The sequence below is a fragment of the Callithrix jacchus genome, chromosome 13, assembly GCF_049354715.1.
Source record: "Callithrix jacchus isolate 240 chromosome 13, calJac240_pri, whole genome shotgun sequence".
Taxonomy (NCBI): Eukaryota; Metazoa; Chordata; class Mammalia; order Primates; family Cebidae; genus Callithrix; species Callithrix jacchus.
This window is the reverse complement of record NC_133514.1, coordinates 19,029,378-19,049,804: the sequence shown is the minus strand read 5'-3', so window position 1 is coordinate 19,049,804 and position 20,427 is coordinate 19,029,378. Positions and strand designations below refer to the sequence as shown.

At 38.8% G+C, this 20,427-nt stretch overlaps 1 protein-coding gene across 10 annotated transcripts in view; it reads left to right on the top strand.

Annotated features, from left to right (window-relative positions):
• Positions 1-20,427, top strand: part of PPP3CC (protein phosphatase 3 catalytic subunit gamma) — a 99,063-nt gene that overhangs the window by 8,889 nt on the left and 69,747 nt on the right. The gene's annotated exons all lie outside the window — the stretch shown is intronic.

Below are 20,427 nucleotides of genomic sequence, written 5' to 3'. Positions count from 1 at the left end.
CCACCATGCCAGGCTAATTTTTGTATTTTTTGTAGAGATGGGGTTTCACCAGGTTGGCCAGGCTGGTCTCAAACTCCTGACCTCGTGAGCCACCCACCTCGGCCTCCCAAAGTGCTGTGATTACAGGCATGAGCCACCACACCTGGCCTGGGTGTTCATTTTATCATTCTTTTACTTTTTAAATAGATTTCAGTTTTTCAAAATATGAAGTTGTGGAGAGTCAGGCATGGTGGTGCTTGCCGTAGTCCCAGTTACTTGAAAGGCTGAGTCAGGAGGATTGCTTGAGCCCAGGAGTTCCAAGCCTTCAATGAACTATGATTTCACCACTGTGCTCCAGCTTGGGTGATAGAGTGAGAGTCCATCTCTATTTTTTAAAAAATTAACTTAGGGAGAAAAAAGTACAATTAAGAAAAGCCTTGGCTGGGTGCAGTGGTTCATGCCTGTAATCCCAGTACTTTGGGAGGCCAAGGTGGGTGGATCACTTGAGCTCAGGAGTTTGAGATTAGCCTGGCAACATGCTGAAACTCCATCTCTACAAAAAACAAAAAAAAGCTGGGTGTGGTGGCCTGCATCCATAGTCCCAGATACTCTGGAGGCTGAGGTGGGAGGATCATCTTACACCTTTTGCTGTGCCACTGCAGGAGCCTCTTGCTGGGACTATGTAATCTCTCTGTGCTGTCATCGTTATCTGTGAACAATGTCAAGGGTCATTCTTGTGCTCAAAACCCTTCATGAGCACTTCCTGCTTGTGGGATAAGCTCTAACTTTGTTGATGGGCAGTACCCTGCATGCTAAACCACTCTAGCCTTTTGTTCCACTTCTTCCTTCTCATTTCATACCCCTCATCCCCAACCTACCTTATTTTTGAGACAGAGTCTTGCTCTGTCACCCAGGCTGGAGTGCAGTGGCGCAATCTCTGCTCACTGCAACCTCTGCCTCCCGGGTTCAAGCGATTCTTCTGCTTCAGCCTCCTGAGTAGCTGGGATTACAGGTGCACACCACCACACCCAGATAATTTTTGTATTTTTAGTGGAGATGGGGTTGGCCAGGCTGGTCTCAAACTCCTGACCTCAGGTGATCTGCCCTCTTCAGCCTCCCAAAGTGCTGGGATTACCGGTGTGAACCACCACACCCAGTCCCTACCCTAGTTTAATACTACAGGTTGAATGTTCCTAATCCAAAATCTGAAGCTTTTTAAGTGTCAGATGATACCACAAGTGGACGTTTTCATTCCTGATCTCATGTGATGGATTATAATAAAAACCTGAGGGCATAACCCAAAGTTTCTTCAGTGTCCCCAAGGGAAAAAAGACCCTCCCTGCTCCCTTTGGTTGCAATATGTCTTTTCCATGCGCAGCATGATGGTGATGTCAGGCAACCACAGATTATCCACATAGGTGGCTGTGATAGCGACACATTTGCTCTCTAATCATTCAGTGTATACACATTTGTTTCATGCACAAAATTGTTAAAAATTTAGAAAATTACCTTCACATTCTGTGTATAAAGTGTATATGGAACATAAATGAATTTTGTGTTTAGACTTGGGTTCCATCCCCAACATATCTCATTTTGTTTATGCAAATATTCCCAAATCTGAAACAATCCAAAATCTGAAGTGCTTCTGGTCCTAAGCACTGTGGTTAAGAAGGCATACTTGTAGTCCCTAGAATGTTTTATATCTGTGAATGGGCCTTTGCTTGCTTCTGTGTGTAATTTTTTTTTAAAACATTTTTAGGGATAAGGTCTTACTCTGTTGTCCAGGGTAGAGTGCAGTAGTCCGATCAGTGCTCACTGTGGCCTCAAACTCCTGGCCTCAAGTGTTCCTCCTACCTCTGTCTCCACCTCACAAAGAGGGGGGATTACAGGCATGAGCCTGGCCCTGCATAGAATCTTGTCCCTCAACTTGACCAGCTCCTGTTTATCTTTCAAGATTTAGCCAAGGGGACTTCTGAGAAGCTTTTTCTCTCTGCTAAGAGGCCGTGGAGAGTAATGATGTGAGAACATGGGCCTCAGTCAGACACACCTGGATTTAAATTATATATATATATTTTTTCAAAGAGATGGGGTCTTGCTCAATTAGCGAAGCTGAAGTGCAGTGGCACCATCATAGCTCACTGCAGCCTCAAATTCCTGGGCTCGAGTGATCCTCTGGCCAAATCCTCATGCCTAGGACTACAGGCCTGTGCCACCATGCCCAGCTCAAATTCATTTAGTGATGCAAGACCTTAGATAAATCGCTTACCTTTATTTTACCTGTGTTTCTTTATCTGTAGAAGAGGGATAATAAAACTTGCAGTGGCAAATACATAGTGAGTGCTCTACATGTGTTATGTTAGGGGCTGTTGTCGCCATTGTTATCATCATTATCGTCTTCATCATTATCATCAGAGTTACTGTTTTGTATGAGCTTCCATAAACAATCTCATTGCTTTGCAAATCTCTTTAAATGTTTTCTTGTCCTTTCTTCACAATAAACTGTTCTCGTTAAGGGCAACCGCTGTGTATCCTTAATGCTGAATGCAGTGCCTAACACATGCTTGGGTGCATAGTAAATATTTAAGTATGTGCAAGCATAAGAAATTTATTTTATGGATGACAGTGTAAGAAAGAGTAGAGACTGCTAATTACCAGCCATGTGTGGCCTTGGACCTTAGTTATTTATTTTCCTTGACACAAGTGTAAAATGGTAGATAGTGCTTACCTCAGAATTTAAAGATTACATCTCATATTGTATGTAAAGTGCTTAGCATAGTGTCCATAGTGGGTGCTTAATAAATGTTAGCTATTGGCTGGGTGCGGTGGCTCAAGCCTGTAATCCCAGCACTTTGGGAGGCCGAGGCAGGTGGATCACGAGATCATGAGATCGAGACCATCCTGGTCAACATGGTGAAACCCCGTCTCTACTAAAAATACAAAAAATTAGCTGGGCATGGTGGTGCATGCCTGTAATCCCAGCTACTCAGGAGGCTGAGGCAGGAGAATTGCCTGAATCCAGGAGGCGGAGCTTGCGGTGAGCTGAGATCACGCCATTGTACTCCAGCCTGGGTAACAAAAGCAAAATTCCGTCTCAAAAAAAAAAGTTAGCTATTATTTTAAAAATAAATTAGTCTTATGTCTTGGCAAGATTAGACAGCAGATCTATTTTACTTTAAGTGATGTGTGAAATGAGTATTGTATTTTACAAAAATTAGCTGGGTGTGGTGGCGGGCACCTGTAATCCTGGCTACTCAGGAGACTGAGGCACGAGAATCACTTGAACCTGGGAGGCAGAGGTTGCAGTGAGCTGAGATCATGGTACTGCACTCCAGTCTGGGTAACAGAGCGAGACTTTGTCTCAAAAAAAAAGAGTATTTTATATAGCCACACTTATAGTTGCCTAATGATTGACAGTTCTGAGAAATGCATCCTTAGGTGATTTCATCATTATGCAAACATCATATGGTATAGTTATCCCTTGGTATCTATAGGAGCTTGGTTCCAGGACCCCCACATGTACCAAAATCCCTGAATACTCAGGTCCGGAAGTTGGTGCTGTGGAACCTGAGTATTCAAAAGTTGGCTCTCTGTATTTGCAGGATTGGGTTTTTCATCCTGTGTTTGGTTGAAAAAAACTGCATATAGGTGAACCAGTGCAGTTCAAACCCATGTTGTTCAAGTTAACCATACTTATACAAACCTAGATGTTAGCGCCTGCTACACACCTAGGCTGTATGGTAGAGCCTGTTGCTCCTAAGCTACAAACGTGTACACATGTTACTGTACTGAACACTGTAGGCAATTGTAATACAATGGTAAGTCTTTGGGTATCTAGACATATCTAAACCTAGAAAAGGTACAGTAAAAATGCAGTATAAAAGATAAAAAATGGTCCACCTATAGAGGGCAGTTAACATGAACGGGGCTTGCAGGACTGGAAGTGGCTCTGGCTGAGTAAGGGAGTATATGGTGAGTGAATGTGAAGGCCGAGGACATTACTGTACAACACTGCAGGCTTTGTAAACACTCACACTTAGGCTATGCTAAATTTGTGAAATATCTTTCTTCAGTAATAAATTGGCGTTAGCTTACTGTAACTTTTTTACTTTATAAACTTAAAAACTTTAAAAGTTTTTAATTCTTTTATAATCATACTTAGTTTAAAACACAAACACATTATATAGCTGTACATATTTTCTTTCATGTCCTTATAACCTTTTACTGTTTCAAACATTTCTTATTTTAAAAACTTTTTTGTTAAAAATGAAGACACACACACACACACACACACACACACGCACACTAGCCGAGGCCTCCACAGTCAGGATCTTTAGTGTCACTGTCTTCTACTTCCACCTCCTCGCCCACTAGAAGGTCTTCAGGGGAATTAACAGGCATGGAGCTGTCATCTTCTATGACAAAATGCCTTCTCGTGAAATACCTCCTGAAGGACCGGTCTGGGGCTGTTTTACAGTTACCTTTTTTTTAAAAGAATTTGAGATGGAGTCTTGCTCTTTTGCCCAAGCTGGAGTGCAGTCGCGCAATTTCTGCTCACTGCAACCTCTGTCTCCCGGGCTCAAGCAACTCTCCTGCCTCAGCCTCCCGATTAGCTGGGATTACAGGCGCCTGCCACCACACTTAGCTAATTTTTGTGTTTTTAGTAGAGATGGGGTTTCATCATGTTGGCCAGGCTGGTCTCTAACTCCTGACCTCTACCCACCTTGGCCTCCCAGAGTGCTGGCACTATAGGCGTGAGCCACCACACCTGGCCTTTTTTCTTTTAATAAGTAGTAGGAGAATACTCTAAAGATAAGAAGAGTGGTATATTTTTTTTTAAAAAAGGGTGGTATAGTAAATGTATAAGCCAGTAGCATATTTGTTATTATTTGACTGGCAGTGCAGTAGGTTTGTTTACACCTGAGGTACCACAGATATGAGCAGTAGTGCCTTACGCCGTGATGTTAAGACAGGCGAAAACATCAGTAGGTGATAGAAATTTTTCAGCTCCGTTATAATCTTATGGGATCTCTGTCATATATATGATCTGTTGTTGACTGAAATACTGTATGTGGTACGTGACTGTTTTCCAATTTTAGTCTCTTAATGTTGAAAGGATTTAAACCTAAAATGCTTAAGAAAAATGGTGAAATTTTCCCTTTCTGTAGTATGGATAGAATTTTGGAAATGATGTATTCATAAATATTTGATGAGTTCCTAATCCATGCAGCACATTTCTGGTTATGCTTAGAAGGTTAACTTCTGCTTGCAAAGTACTCACACAGACAGTGTAGCATATAACGGCCTCTCAAAAATGTCACAGAACTTTACAACTATGTAGTGACCTATGACTAATCCCTCTGCAAAAGGCGCAGGTGACTAAATTGTAGACAATACGTGGTGTGAAATGTTTGTTTTCTTGATCTATAAATTGATAATCCTTTAATATTTAAACAGACTGTGATTAGTGGCCTGAAGAAGTAAGGCTTCATCTGTGTTTTTTTTCCATGTATGTGCCTAGGTATGTTTTTTTCTTGTGACCCAAGGCTTTCTGGAAGTTTAAGATGAATGGCTGGAGTAATAAAGATAGTTGGTGGGTTTCTCCATGGGAGCAAGTTGGTTATTTTCAACTATTTTGAACTGCTTTACAGAAAACATATGCCGCTATAGAAGTTACTGTTTCTGTTGACAGTCACTGGTAGCGGTTACTACTTAGTTGGTTCTAGGAGGGCCAGTTCTTAGCTAATACTTTGAAAGTGAGTTCTATGACTATCAAAGACGAGAAGGAATAATCTCAAAGAACCTGACCAGATCATTGAAATAAAATCACTTGTTCTGGTAAGGAACAGTTGAAAAGGCATGTATGATTTTTGGTAATAACATTTAATATAAATTATTTAGCAGTATTTTACTTGTTCATGATGGGCAAGGCAGGTGAGTAGATTAGGAAATGAATCTGAAAAAGTGGGGCAGGCCTGCTGGCTTAAAATAGGAATGAAAGTAGGGTTATTTGTAGTGAACAGAGGTAAATCCTAGTGTCCCATGAGGATAAGACTATACAATAATCTAAAAATAATAGCTTATAGGCCAATAACTGTTAAAATTTACATTTCTTACTGCAGGTCATCACCAATGTGGCTGTTCTCATTTGTGCAGATCTACATCAGATTTTACTTGTGTTTACCTGAAAATGCATATTGTCTATGTAGTCGATGTTTATTGTAGTAGCATACAGAATCTGACCTTGAAAAGGCTGCAGAATTTCTTGAGTGTACTTTAGGAACTTAGATTGTCAAAATTTATTTAATTTTTATTTTGATAATTATAGATTCACAGGATGTTGTAAATAAAGAAATGGACAGGGCAGTCCCATACACCTCTCCCCGAAGCCCCTTGCCTCTCTTTGCCAGCATCAGTATCCCATGCCACCACAGTACTATACCAAAACCAGAAAATTGACATTGGTACAATCCACAGAGCTTGTTCAGATTTCACCAGTTATACATGCATTCCTGTCTGTGTATGTTTACCTTTATGCAATTTCACATATGGGTAGTATAAGTACCAGCACAATAAGGGTGCTCGACAGTACTTTAACCACAGGGTGTAGTTACTTCCCCTGTGTAGCTACACCAATCCCCTTTCTCCACCAGAAATTCGGTTTTATAGTTTGGCTGTTATTTTTAATCATGTGCAAACCTGGTTTGATTAAGGTTTTTGCTTCTGAGTTGGAAGTATTGTAAAATAATTTTTAATGAATTATGGGTAATCTGATAGCAACTGACACATGGTAAAAAGCTAGATTTGGGAGCACTGAAAGACTTCTTGGATGCACAGGCCTAGAATGATTCTCAGCTCTGATTTTCTTTCCCCTTTCCCTTCCCCTTTCCGTTTTTTTTTTTTTTTTTTTTGGCGGAGTCTTGCTCTGTCACCCAGGCTGCCCAGGCTGGGTTCAAAGCAATTCTGCCTCAGCCTCTTTGGTAGTTGAGACTACAGGCGTATGCTACCACACCTGGCTAATTTTTCTATTTTTGTAGAGATGACGTTTCACCATGTTGGCCAGGCTGGTCTTGAACTCCTTACTTCAGAGGATCCACTCCCCTATGCCTCCCAAATTCCAGGGATTACAGGTGTGAGCCAATGTGCCTGACTAAGAATGATTCTCATCTCTCATTACCAACCAGAATCACCTGCAGAATTTAAAATCCCATGTAGAAAAAAATGGTTACCTTGGCCTCATTCCCGATAAATCTTTTTGAGCATAAAAATGCCAGTTAAAAAAAGATGCACAGGATGATAACCATTTATATAAAAAAGTTCTAAATATACTCTACTGTGCATAGATGCATTAGTAACAAAATTACATCCACATAGAAAGGATACATAACTACTTAAAGGTACCAGTTACCCCTGGAGAGGAAGGAAGAGGAATAGAAGGTGTCTTCAACAACATCTGTAACATTTTAGTTTCTAAAAAAAATTTGAAACAGATACAGAAAACTTAATATTTTACATCTACATGAAGGCATGTGGGTATAAATTTTGTAATATTGAAATATTTTATTAGAAATATACAGTATATTACATATATATGTGAAATTTCGTCCTTTATTTTAGTATACCTTCTACTTATTTTGGTACCAAGAATGGAGTGCTGCTATAACAAATACCTAGAAGTGTGGAAATGGCTTTGAAACTTCTGAGAGACCCAGCCCAGGTCTCAACTTTCTGTTTTGTTAAAAGAATTTTTTTGCCCAGGCTGGAGTGTAAGTAGTGCAATCTCAGCTCACTACAACTTCCACCTCCTGGATTCAAGCAATTCTCCTGCCTTAGCCTCTGGAGTAGCTGGGACTACAGGCATGCACCACCACACCTGACTAATTTTTGTGTTTTTAGTAGAGATGGGGTTTCACTGTGTTGGCCAGGCTGCTCTTGAACTCCAGGCCTCAAGTGATCTACTCGCTTGGCCTCCCAAAGTTCTGGGATTAAAGGCATGAGCCATGATGCCCGGCCCAAGTCTCATACCCTTACTTGATTTCTGTAGCCATTGTTGGTTTCTCCCTTTGTAATCTTCCATACTTACAGTCTGAACCATACAATGTACTGGTTAACTTTTCTGTGTTTATATCTTGTTTTATGTCAATTCTACTCAACTAGAGCATACAATTCTTCAAGGTGGAATAAATGTATTTAATTTGTATATTCCACACATTACCCATACAATGTGACCATGTAGTAGGTACCAGGTAAACATTTAATTATTTAACTAGAATATAATTACTGCCCCAGTATTTTTCCCTAGCACTTTTGAACTTACAAAATCCTTCTAGCTTTTTGATACAGATTTTAGAACTTCACTATTAACAAATATCAGCCGGGCATGGTGGCTCACACCTGTAATCCCAGCACTTTGGGAGGCTGAGGCAGGTGAAGCATCTGAGGTCAGGAGTTCAAGACCAGCCTGACCAACATGGCAAAACCCCATCTCTACTGAAAATACAAGAATTAGTCAGGCATGGTAGTAATGGTACACACCTGCAATGGTACCCACCTGTAATCCCAGCTACTCAGGAGGCTGAGACAGGAGAATCACTTGAACCCAGGAGGCAGAGGTTGCAGTGAGCTGAGATCGTGCCACTGCATTCCAGCTTGAGTGACAGAGTGAGACTCTGTCTCAAAAAACATACACACACACACACACACACACACACACACACACATCCCCACCCTCACCTCCACCCCTTACTATTATTTAGGATTTTAGGGAGGCTACCTACAGAAACTTAGATATATTCAGTTACTGAATGTTTTGTTTTTCAGTTGGTAATGTACTCTTTCAGTGTTTGAAAGGATGACACTGGATAATTAGATTTGAATTGTAAATCTCTGAAACTGGTGTTGGAAAAACTGGAGGAGTTGATGATTTTACACACAGTCTTTCCTAGCTCTTATTATTGGGAAAAGAGTGTTAATTGTAGTCAGTGAATTTCTTCAAAGTTTGCTGCTTTAAAATAAAATTAAGGAAGTCAGCAACCATAAGTAGAATTATATGAATAAAATGTTTCATTGTTATGAAGAGTTAGCGGTGTATGGCATTATATGTTTCACATATTGAAGTTGACACCAGAAAGATATATTTGTGATTTTCTTTGTTTCCTGAGACAGTTTAGCACTGTTGCCCAGGCTGGAGTACAGTGGCACAGTCATAGCTCACTGCAGCCTGGAACTTCTGGGCTCAAGTGATCTTTCCGCCGCCTTGACCTCCCAAGTAGCTGGAATTACAGGTGCATGCCACTGTGCCCAGCCCACTTTAGTGATTCATTATTTTTTAATCTCTTTTCTTTTTTAATACAGAGCTGCAAATTCTTACTTTTCCTTAGTGCAATCCATCTGTGAAATATGTGTTATAATTTGTTATAATATTTGAAGTCCTGAAGTTTTTGAGTGATTTTATGTGTATGTGTAAGATTAGAGTGGATTCATGGTTTCCACTAATAACACTTCATCATTATCACTTTGTTGTGCATGCATGTTTAAAGAGATACATTTCTAGGTAGTTTATTTAGAATTGTAAAATCCTTTCGTTTTAATGAGAGAGTATCTTGCATGTGAATATTATTTGTCACATGTTATACCTACATTGTTGGTTGGACTTAAACTTTAGTGACCTCTCAGATTATTTTCATTCTAGTTCATGTCATAGTACTTTGTTATATGTATTAAGAAGTACAAAAGATTATTTAATGCTACAGAATTTGTATGTTGAAATCCTAATCCCCAGTGTGATGGTATTAGGAGGTATGGTCTTGAGGGAGGTAAAGTTTTTTACAAATTGCTAAAAGAAAACATATGAGAAATCTTGGTGACAGTTTTCTTAGCTAGGTCATAGAAGGCATGAACCATAAACACTGATAATTGGACTTTAAAAAAATTAAAATCTTTTGTTCTTTTAAAGATGTTTGATTAAGAAAATGGAAAGGCAAGCCAGAGAATGGGAGAAAATATCTAAACTACATTAATGGAGCTTACTACTAAATTAAGAAAACATTAGAAGATTGTCTCTATAGTATAACCGATTATAAAATAATGTGTTGACATATTTAAAATATTAAGATATACATTGATATCTTAACAGTAGTTGTCTTTGGCTGGTGAGATTCTAAGAGATTTGTTTTTGTGATGCTTATTGTTTTTTCTTTTGTGCTCTTTATATTTTAAGAAATTATTTTGCCTCAAGTATGTAGTATATTTGATTCTTTGATTAAAGATGTAGAAAAATCTTTAAATAAAGGGTAGTTTGAAAGAGTAGCAGAATGTTTACAACCAATACTTGATACTACATAGATAATACTTTGCTATCCTATTTTTGTAAATTCTGTGCTTGAAAATTTCAAACAGTTTTTTGCGTGTCAGTGTGTGTTTTGAAGTAGAGTCTTGCTATATTGCCCAGACCAGTCTCAAACTTCTGGCCTCAAGGGATCTTCCCACCTTGTCCCATCAAAGCATTGGGATTACAGGTATGAGCCACCACTCCCAGCCTGAAACTTTCAAAACTTTAAAAAATAGCTTGGAAACCTTTGTTTTAGTCCAGGTGCAATGGCTCATATCTGTAAATCTGGCACTTTGGGAAGCTGAGATGGGAGAATTGCTTGAGGCCAGGAATTTGAGACCAGCCTAGGCAACATGGTGACATCTTGTCTCTACAAAAAATTTAAAAATTAGTCAGGTTTCATGGTGTATGTCTGTCCCAGCTACTCTGGAGGCTGAGGTGGGAGAATTGTTTGAAGAGTTCAAGACTATAGTGAGGCATGATCAAGCCACTGCACTCCATCCAGTCTTAGTGACAGTGAGAGACCCTGTCTCTAAACATAAAAAAGAAAATCTTTACTTTATTTACAGCACTTTATGAGCCATATTTAGCAAACATAGTTCCACATATTAAGTTTGTTTTTAATGATAAGGGGTTTTTAAACTTGATTTTTAGTAAATAGTATAATAAAAGTTTGTTTACATTAGATATGAAGTTAATTACCACCCCTAACTGCTGGCTGGTTTTCTAGAATTGTAGCAACAGGTGGTGAATTTTCCTGTCTGCTGATATCCAAAATACTCTGATTCCTGGGTGAGTTCCAGCAATATTGGATGTTGGTAATATTACTGGTGGTTGATTAATTTATGATAGTAGTATATACATCTCTAAGCCTAATGCTATTTGTTTTTGAGTAAATAATACAATAACATGGCATAATATTTTCAAAGGTATATGGCAAAAAGTCTTCCTATCCCTGATTGTCAGCCACCAGTTCCCTGCCTTGGGACTGTTAAATCCCACTACCAAAGACCACCAAGAAAACATCTGTGGTCAGAAATAAGTTACACTGATTTAGCTTGCTGCAAGGAGTAACATACATCAGAAGAGCTGTGGGGCCTCTCAAAAGGATGGAGTTAGAAAAGAGGACATATAGGGGGTTTTAGGAGCTGTTTGTCACAGAGTGATGTTAGGATAAAATTAGTAGTCTGGGCAGGGATTGGCTAGAATATATAATTTGAGTGAGTTCCTGTAACAATCAGTAGTTTTGACTCTAGCACACATATGTCACTGAGGATTTACTGTTAGATCACTTTGTGGTACTAGAACATAGGGTCTGGGTGAGCTGGTATTAGTAAAGGTTTGAGGATGGGCACAGTGGCTCAAACCTGTAATCCCAGCAAATTGGGAGGCTAGGATGCAAGGATCCTTTGAGACCAGGAATTTGAAACTAGCCTGGTCAATATAGTGAGACCTCGGTCTTTTGAAAAAAAAAAAAATAAAATTTGAGACCAGCTTGACCAACATGGAGAAAACCCATCTCTACAAAAATACAAAATTAGCCAGGCGTGATGGCACACACCTGTAATCTTAGCTACTTGAGGGGCTGAAGTGGGAGGATCACTTGAGCCCAAGAGTTAGAGGCCGCAATGAGCTGTGATGATGCCACTGCATCCCAGCCTGGGTGACAGAGACCCTGTATCTTAAAAAGGAAAAAAAAAAAAAAAAAAAAAAGGTTTGTGCTTAGATGAACGTTGATGCACAGTACATTGTGGTTTGGTTTGGTCAGTCGATCTGTTTTGCAAGCACTAGTGCTTTTCTGAGCATCTACAAGCAATTTGTAGTGTAGTTTCAGTTTTGTTTCCATTTTTAATCTCTGTTTCTGATCATTCTTCAGCTAAACTGGCATCTTTACCATTTAGTGGAGGTGATCAATCAAGATTTCAAACTGTTGTTTGATGGGTTGTGAATGTTTATCAAGCTTTGATGGTAGACATTTTGGCCTCTGCAGGCACCGGGCCATTTTGTTCTTTTTCTTAGATGAATCAGCTGGTGTGACAGTGGCTGCACAGCAGCATTTAAGCATCTGCAACACACTGAAACTCAGACAATTATTATTAAAGTTTGAAATAATGTCCCATATAGCCCATAATCTATTTGGATTTTCTTTTGGGTAACCAAGTATTTTTTTCCATTAATTTGGATATGGGTCATTCACCTTTGCAACTGTCCTATATTTGGTTTATATTTTGGTGAGGATAAGGGTCTTGATAATACTAAGGAAAAGGTGTCTATTGACAGCCTAAAATCTTACAACAGTAGAGAGAGAAGAAAATGTCAAGAAAATAAAGGACAGAATTATGCAAGTCTGTGGTAATCAGTGGCTTCTGGCATCTGGGAGGTTGTGTTCTGATTATCTTGGACATAAATAGTCTATTCACATTATCTTCTGCTTCTGGACCATAGCAGTTCTGGAAATGCTGACTCAGCCCCCGTTTGTCCATGGCAGTGATGTTGGCAGTATCATTACTTTATTCTCTGTAGTGTCAGTATTGGGTGCATGATACAAACATTTACAAAAGTTCTTTTGATAAGTCTTCCACAAGGCTCAATTCCTATCTTTATCTTATAGCCAGGAACTTTAGATGAATGTAAGGAAGAAGCAGAAACCACCGTGGATCATGGGACTATGGGTTTTAGTTAATTTATTATGTTAACCAGCATTATCAGAATGGAAGGGAGTGGAATCTTTTATTACAGAAAATACATAGTCAGTTTTATGAGTATTTAGTCACTGATTATCCTGGAAGTAAGAATAGCTCATACAGGGAGGACATTGACAATCTCTAGATCTTTCTTTTATTTATCTTATAAAGTGTATTATGCGTTTCGCCAATCCAAGTTTAGTGAAACCTAGAAATAAAGCCCTCTTTTAGATCGCTATTCTGTCAGTCTTTGTACTTGAGTGTATATTTTCTTTTCATTTCCTTTTTTTTGGGGGTCGGGGGACAGAGTCTTGCTTTTGTTGCCCAGGCTGGAGTGCAGTGGCACAATCTCAGCTCACTGCAACCTCTGCCTCCTGGGTTCAAGAAATTCTCTTGCCTCAGCCTCCCAGGTAGCTAGAATTACAGGCATGCCCCACCACGTCTGGCTAATTTTGTATTTTTAGTAGAGATGGGGTTTCTCCATCTTGGTCAGGTTGGTCTCGAACTCCCGACCTCAGGTGATCCACCTGCCTTGGCCTCCCAAAGTGCTGGGATTACAGGCGTGAGCCACCATGCCCAGCCTGAATGTATATTTTCTTTAAACTGAAAGATACTTAAATGTTGAAGTATATTTATTTTTAACACATTTTATTATACATGGTTAAATTAGGAAGGCTTAACTTTCCTTATGATTTGTGAGGTTTTTTTTTTCCTTTTAACCCAAATTTAATAAAGCAGAGTTCTCACAATAGTTTTGAGTTAATTAAAATTCGGAGTATGCCAAACAAAGCTAATAATTTTTATAATCCTTTAAAAAATTTTTAATAAGATAAAGGACTAAAGCTTTGTTTTACCTAATGGCAATTCAGTATAAACCCAAAGATGTTGTAGATGTGAAAAACATCTTAACAGTTTCCTATTATTTGTTTATGTTTTAAGAGACAGGGTCTCACTTGATAGCAGAGGGTCAGGTCACTGCTATGCTTTAAATATGACCCCCAGAAAGCAATATGTTGGCTGTTTGGGTGATGGGTATAGTAGAAGCCAAAACCTTACTATTATGTAGTATATTTATGTAAAAAACCTACACATATATCCCTTAAATCTAAATTTAAAAATAAAATCAAAAAAGTATGTGTTGGAAAAGTTATCCCAACGCAACGGGAGGTGGGGCCTAATGGGAGGAGTTTAGGTCATGAAGGCCACCTCTCATGAATGCATTAATGTTGATTATAAAAGGTCTTGAGGCTGTCTTGCTCTCTCTTGTCCCCTCTTTTCCCTTCTGCTACAGGATGATGTAGCAAGAAGGCCCATGCCAGATGCCTGGCCCCTCAGTCTTGAACTTCCTAACCCCCAGAACTATGAATGAATAAATTTATATTTATTATAAATTATCCAGTCTATGATATTTTGTCATAGCCACACAAAGCAGACCAAGACAGAGAGATTACAGAAGAGTATGTAGGATGAGAAATATTATTGCAGTTATTTTATTGTTTTGTTTTTGCTTTTTTCTTTTTTGAAACGGAATCTTGCTCTGTCGCCCAGGCTGTAGTGCAGTGGCACGATGTTGGCTCATGGCATCCCCCTCCCTCCAGGTTCAGGTGATTCCCCTGCCTTAGTCTCCTGAGCAGCTGTGGCTACAGGCATATACCACCATGCCCAGCTATTTTTTTTGTATTTTAGTAGAGATGGGGTTTCACCCTGTTGGTCAGGATGGTCTTGATCTCCTGACCTTGTGATTCGCCTGCCTTGGCCTCCCAAAGTGCTGGGATTACAGGTGTGAGCCACTGTGCCCAGCCTGTTTTTACTTTTTGAGATGGAGTCTCACTCTGTTGTCCAGGCTGACGATTATAGTTGACTGCAGCCTCAACTTACTAGGCTCAAAAGATTCTTCTCTCTCAGCCTCATGAGTAGCTGGGACTACAGGCAGATGCCACCACACCTGGCTAATTTAAAAAAATTTTTTGTAGAGTTGGGGTCTCACCATGCTGCCAAGGCCAGTCTCGAACTCTTGGCTTTAAGCAGTCCCCCCAACTTGGCTTCCCAAATTGCTGGGATTACTGGAGTAAGTCACCATACTTGGCTGATTGCAGCCATTTTTGGAAAATGACATGTGCTACAGATATTATAAGAGGAAAATACTTAACAATAACAGATTTCTAAAAATTGAAGAGTGACTAAATATTAATAAATTATGATGTAAGTAAATTGTATTTACCTAGGAGAAAATATTTTATGGTATTTTAAGGTATCTATGTATGTACTTATGCATTGAGATATTTGTCATCAAAACTTTTTTACTAGCGCATATAAGTACCTAACACATAGTAGCAATTCAATAAAATTATTTGAATGAATTAAGGATACTTGTTGATCATCGTTTTTATGGAGAGAGTTTTCATTTTGTTCTACGTCTTATTTTTATGTGTATTTTAGTTAGATGTCCACTTAGTCTGTTCAAGAAGTTACAACAAAATGCCTGAAAAAAAAAATTCTCCCTAATGTTGCTGAAAAAAAAAATGCCATAGACTCGGTAATTTGTGAACAACAGAAATTTATTTCTTACAGTTCTAGAGGCTGGGAAGTCCAAGAGTTGAGTCTCCAGCAGATTCTATGTCTGGTGAGGGCCTGTTCCTTATAGGTGGCACCTTCTGTGTGTCCTCATGTGGCAGAAGAGACAAACAAGCTCCTTTGGACCTCTTTTTTAAAGGCACAAATCCCATTCATGAGGGCCGAGTCCTTATGACCTAATCATTTCCCAGATGCTTCACTTGTTAATACCACCACATTGGGGATTAGGTTTTAATCTATGAATTTTTGGTGGACACAAACATTCAAATCATTGAAGCTATTAAGAAATGTTGAATCAGAAGTTGCTAGTTAATTTTTTTTTTTTTTTTTTGAGGTAGTCTCTTGCTGTGTTGGCCAGGCTAGAGTGTGTGATCTCGGCTTACTACAATCTCTGCCTCCCAGGTTCAAGTGATTCTCCTGTCTCAGCTTCCCGAGTAGCTGGGATTACAGGCACCCACCACCACGCCTGACTAATTTTTGTATCTTTAGTAGAGATGGGGTTTCACTATGTTGGCTAGGTTGGTCTTGAACTCCTGACTTCAGGTGATCTGCCCACCTCAGCCTCCCAAAGTGCTAGAATTACAAGTGTGAGTCACTATGCCCAGCCAGAAGTTGCTAGTCATTCTAAATTGGAAGCTTGATATAATATTTTGAATCAAGCATTTAAAAAAATGCCTGCTTTTCGTCAATGGTTTATTTTTACCCCTTTCATTCATTTAGGAAAGAGTTTTCCTCATTTTTGTTTTCCATGAATTTTTTTTAACAGCTGGCAAATCAGAGAAAATATTTATGTAACTTATAATAGGCATCTCAAATTATTTTGGAGCATTTGGGAATATATCTTCTGTAATGTTTTGCCTGTAATAATTGAATGGATATTCTCATTTGGTAATAACTTGGAAAATATAGAGTGGTCCATTTAAAATGTACTCTGCTTTAAAGGTACTGTTGGAGGCATTGGTGACCAGGCCATTTTTCCTTTTAAATAGAGAAAGTATGACAGAATCTATTTTCAAGAAACAGCCATAGCAGTATTTTTAGTCTCACGTGCTCGCACAAAATGTTTTCACTCTCCACCGACAGGTGGAATCTATTTCCACTCTCCTTGAACCTGGGCAGGCTTGTGACTGTTCCAACCAATTGAATATGGTAGAAATTATGTGATGTGATTTCTGAGGCTATGATATGATATAAATAGGATACAGCTGATCTAGCAGTCCCACTACTGAGTATCTACCCAAAGGAAAATAAATCAACATATTTGTTGCAGTACTATTCACAACAGCAAAGATATAGAATCAGCGTTGAATATCTATTAGTGGATGAATGGATAAAGAAATACAGTATATATATACAATGGAATATTGTTCAGCCATAAAAAAACACAAAATCATATCACTTGCAGCAACGTGGTTGGAACTGGCTGTCATTATCTTAAGTTAAATAAGCTAGGCACAAAAAGAAAACTATCATAAATTCTCACTTTTATGTGGGAGCTAAAAATTTGAACACATGGAGGTAGAGAGTGGAAAAATAGGTAATAGAGACTGGGAAGGGTGAGTGGGGGTTGAGGGAGGATGAAGAGAAGTAAGTTAAAGGGTACAAACATACATAAAGATAGGAGTAAATGCAATGTTGGATAGCAGAGCAGGATGACTATACTTAAAAAAATGTATTATACCTGGTGATGAACGTCCTGAAGACCCCAGCTTGATACTGTGCATTATATACATGTAACGTAATTCCTCAGGTACTCCTTAAATATGCACAACTAAAAAGAGGGAAAAAAAGATACTGCTTCTTCCTGGCTCTCTCTTTGTCTTTTGATGCTTGTTGTTGGAATTCAGTCATATGAAGAGGCCACATGTAGATATTCTCATCAAAAACTGGAGCTAAACTGCAGCCAGCAGCTAGTATTAACCATGATAAGAATGAGAGAGCTTTCAGGTAATTCCAGCCCCAGGCTGTCGAGTGTCCTGCTGAGGCCCCAGAAGTTGTGGAGCAGAGACAAGCCAGCCCTGCTGTGCCCTGTCTGAATGTATGGTCCACAGAACCTGTGATAGATAATAAATGTTTATTGTCTTAAACCACTAAGTTTTGGGGTAATTCGTTACATGGCAGTAGATAATTAATACATAGAATTTATAGAAACTTATAGGGAAATAAAGATTTGGACAAAGACATTTATATATATATGTATATATGACCCATATGGATCAGATGTGATCCGTATATATGATATGGGTCATATATATGTGTGTGTGTATATAAGTGTGTGTATGTATATATATGGATGTTCTCTGTAGTATGATTTATTTTTTCTTTTTTTAGAGGCAGGGTCTCACTCTGTCACCCAGACTGGAGTGCAGTGGCTCAGTCATAGCTCACTGGAGTCTTGAACTCCAGGGCTCAAGTGATCCTCCTGCCTCAGCCTTCCAAAGCACTGGGATTACAGGTGTGAGCTGCCATGCCTGGTCCTGCAGTATAATTTACAATTTTTGAAATAGTCTAGCTATGTAATAATAAGAAATTGTTTAAATAAATTATCATAAACACTATTTTCCTAAAGAAAAGTTGTCTACATTTTCTATATTCATAAACAAAGTTTAAAGAATTGGTATATAGTCAATTATATTATAATGATAAACCTAATTGAATTGTTTACATAGAGATGAGTAACAACAAAAAAGACTTTACATCTGATAAAAGGACATGTTCCCAGAACATAAAAGAACTTTCACCGATCAGTAAGAAAAGATATTAAATGTTTTAAATGGGCAAAAGAATTGAACAACCATGTCCCCATAGAAGATATTCAGATGGCCAGTAATAAAGTAGAAAGGTGCTCATCATCACTGCTCATCAGGGAAATGCAAAGTAGAAAACAAAGAGATACCAGTAGACACTGTAATGGAATAAAATTTAACAGATGAGTAATAGCGAGTGTTGGCAAGGATATGAAGTAACTGGAACCCTTACACCTTGATGTGAGGGTGAAATGGTATCACTTTGTGAACTGTTGGGTAAAACCAATGTCAACACCATAAACTTTCAGTCCCATTCCTGGTATATACCCAAGAGAAGAGTGCTTATGTCCACCAAAGCACGGGTAGAATTATATTCATAGCAACTGTATTTGTAATGGCTCAAACTGGAAAGCTGTTCTAGTTATACATTTTGCTGCCCTTACCTTTATTCATGCAGTAGTGCTTAGCATATAGCTGTGTTTAGTTTCATATGTGGTGTTAATGAACATTTATTTAGGGAATCTCACCTCCCAATTTTTCAAATTTAAACTGATTTCAAATTTCTTTAAACCTTTCTCTTTAAGTCACCTTGGTTTCGGAAGACTAAAAGAAAGAGCTTATTGCACAGATGGCTCAAAGCACAAATTATAAAAAGGCTAACTTTTATCTACACCCAGCTCCAAATATTCCCAAGTATTTCTTTCCTCCTTGATAATTTTTTTTTTTTTTTTTTTTTTTTTTTTTTTTTTTTTTTTTTTTTGCGAAGGAGTCTCACTCTGTCGCCCAGTCTGCAGTGATAGATATATATGGTCCCCTATTTTAAGGTAATACAGTCATGCATCTGAGAAATGTGTCATGAGATGATTTTGTCAGTGTGAGAACACCATGGAGTGTCCTTACCCAAACCTAGATGGTATAACTACTACACACCTAGGCTATGTAATATAGCCTATTGCTCCTAGGCCACAAACCTGTAGAGCAGGTTACTGCACTGAATACTGTAGGCAGTTATAATACAATGGTAAGTATTTGAGTATCTAAACATATGGAAGATACAGTAGAAACACAGTATAAAAGATAAAAACTGATGCCCCTGTGTAGGGCACTTAACCGTAAGTGGAGGCTTACAGGACTGGAAGTTGCCCTGGGTGAGTTGGGGGTGAGTGATGAGTGAATGTGAGGGCCTAGGACATTAATATATACTACTGTAGACTTTATAAACTTTATAAACACTGAACACTTAGGCTACACTAAATTTATTTATTTTTTTAAATTTCTTGGCTGTGCATGGTGACTCATACCTGTAATCCCAGCACTTTGGGAGGCTGAGGTGGGCAGATCACTTGAGCCTAGGAGTTCAAGACCAGCCTTGGTAGCATGGTAAAACCTCATCTCTACAAAAAATACAAAAATTAGCCAGGCATGGTGGTGCACACCTGTAGTCTCAGTTACTTGGGAGGCTGAGATGGGAGGATCACTTGAACCTAGGAGGTTGAGGCTGCAGTGAGCCCTGTTAGTACCACTGTACTCCTGCCTGGGCAATAGAGCAAGATCCTGTCTCAAAAACAAAAACAAATTTCTTTCTTCAATAATAAATTAGCCTTAGCTTACTAGAATGTTTTTACATTATAAACTTTTCAATTTTTAAAAACTTTTGGACTTTTTTGTAATAACACTTAGCTATATAAGCTATAGAAAATAATTTTTCTTTTTATCTTTATAGGCTTTTTCTATTTAAAAAAGTTAAAAAATTTTTTTAACTTAAAAAAGAGGCCAGGTGTGGTGGCTCATGCCTGTAATCCGAGCACTTTGGGAGGCTGAGGTGGGTGGATCACCTGAGGTCAGGAGTTCGAGACCAGCCTGGCCAACATGGTAAAACTCTCTCTTAAAAAAGAAAAGTAAGATTTTTGGTAAAAATGAACACACACACATACACACACACACACACACACACACACACACACACACACAAACTCACTGAGCACCTAGGCCTACACAGGGTCAGGATCATGAATATCCCTGGCTTCTCCCTCTGTATCTTGTTTCACTGGAACACCTTGAGGGGCAGTAGCAGGCATGGAACTGTCATCTTCTAGGATACTTCTTCTGGAAGCCC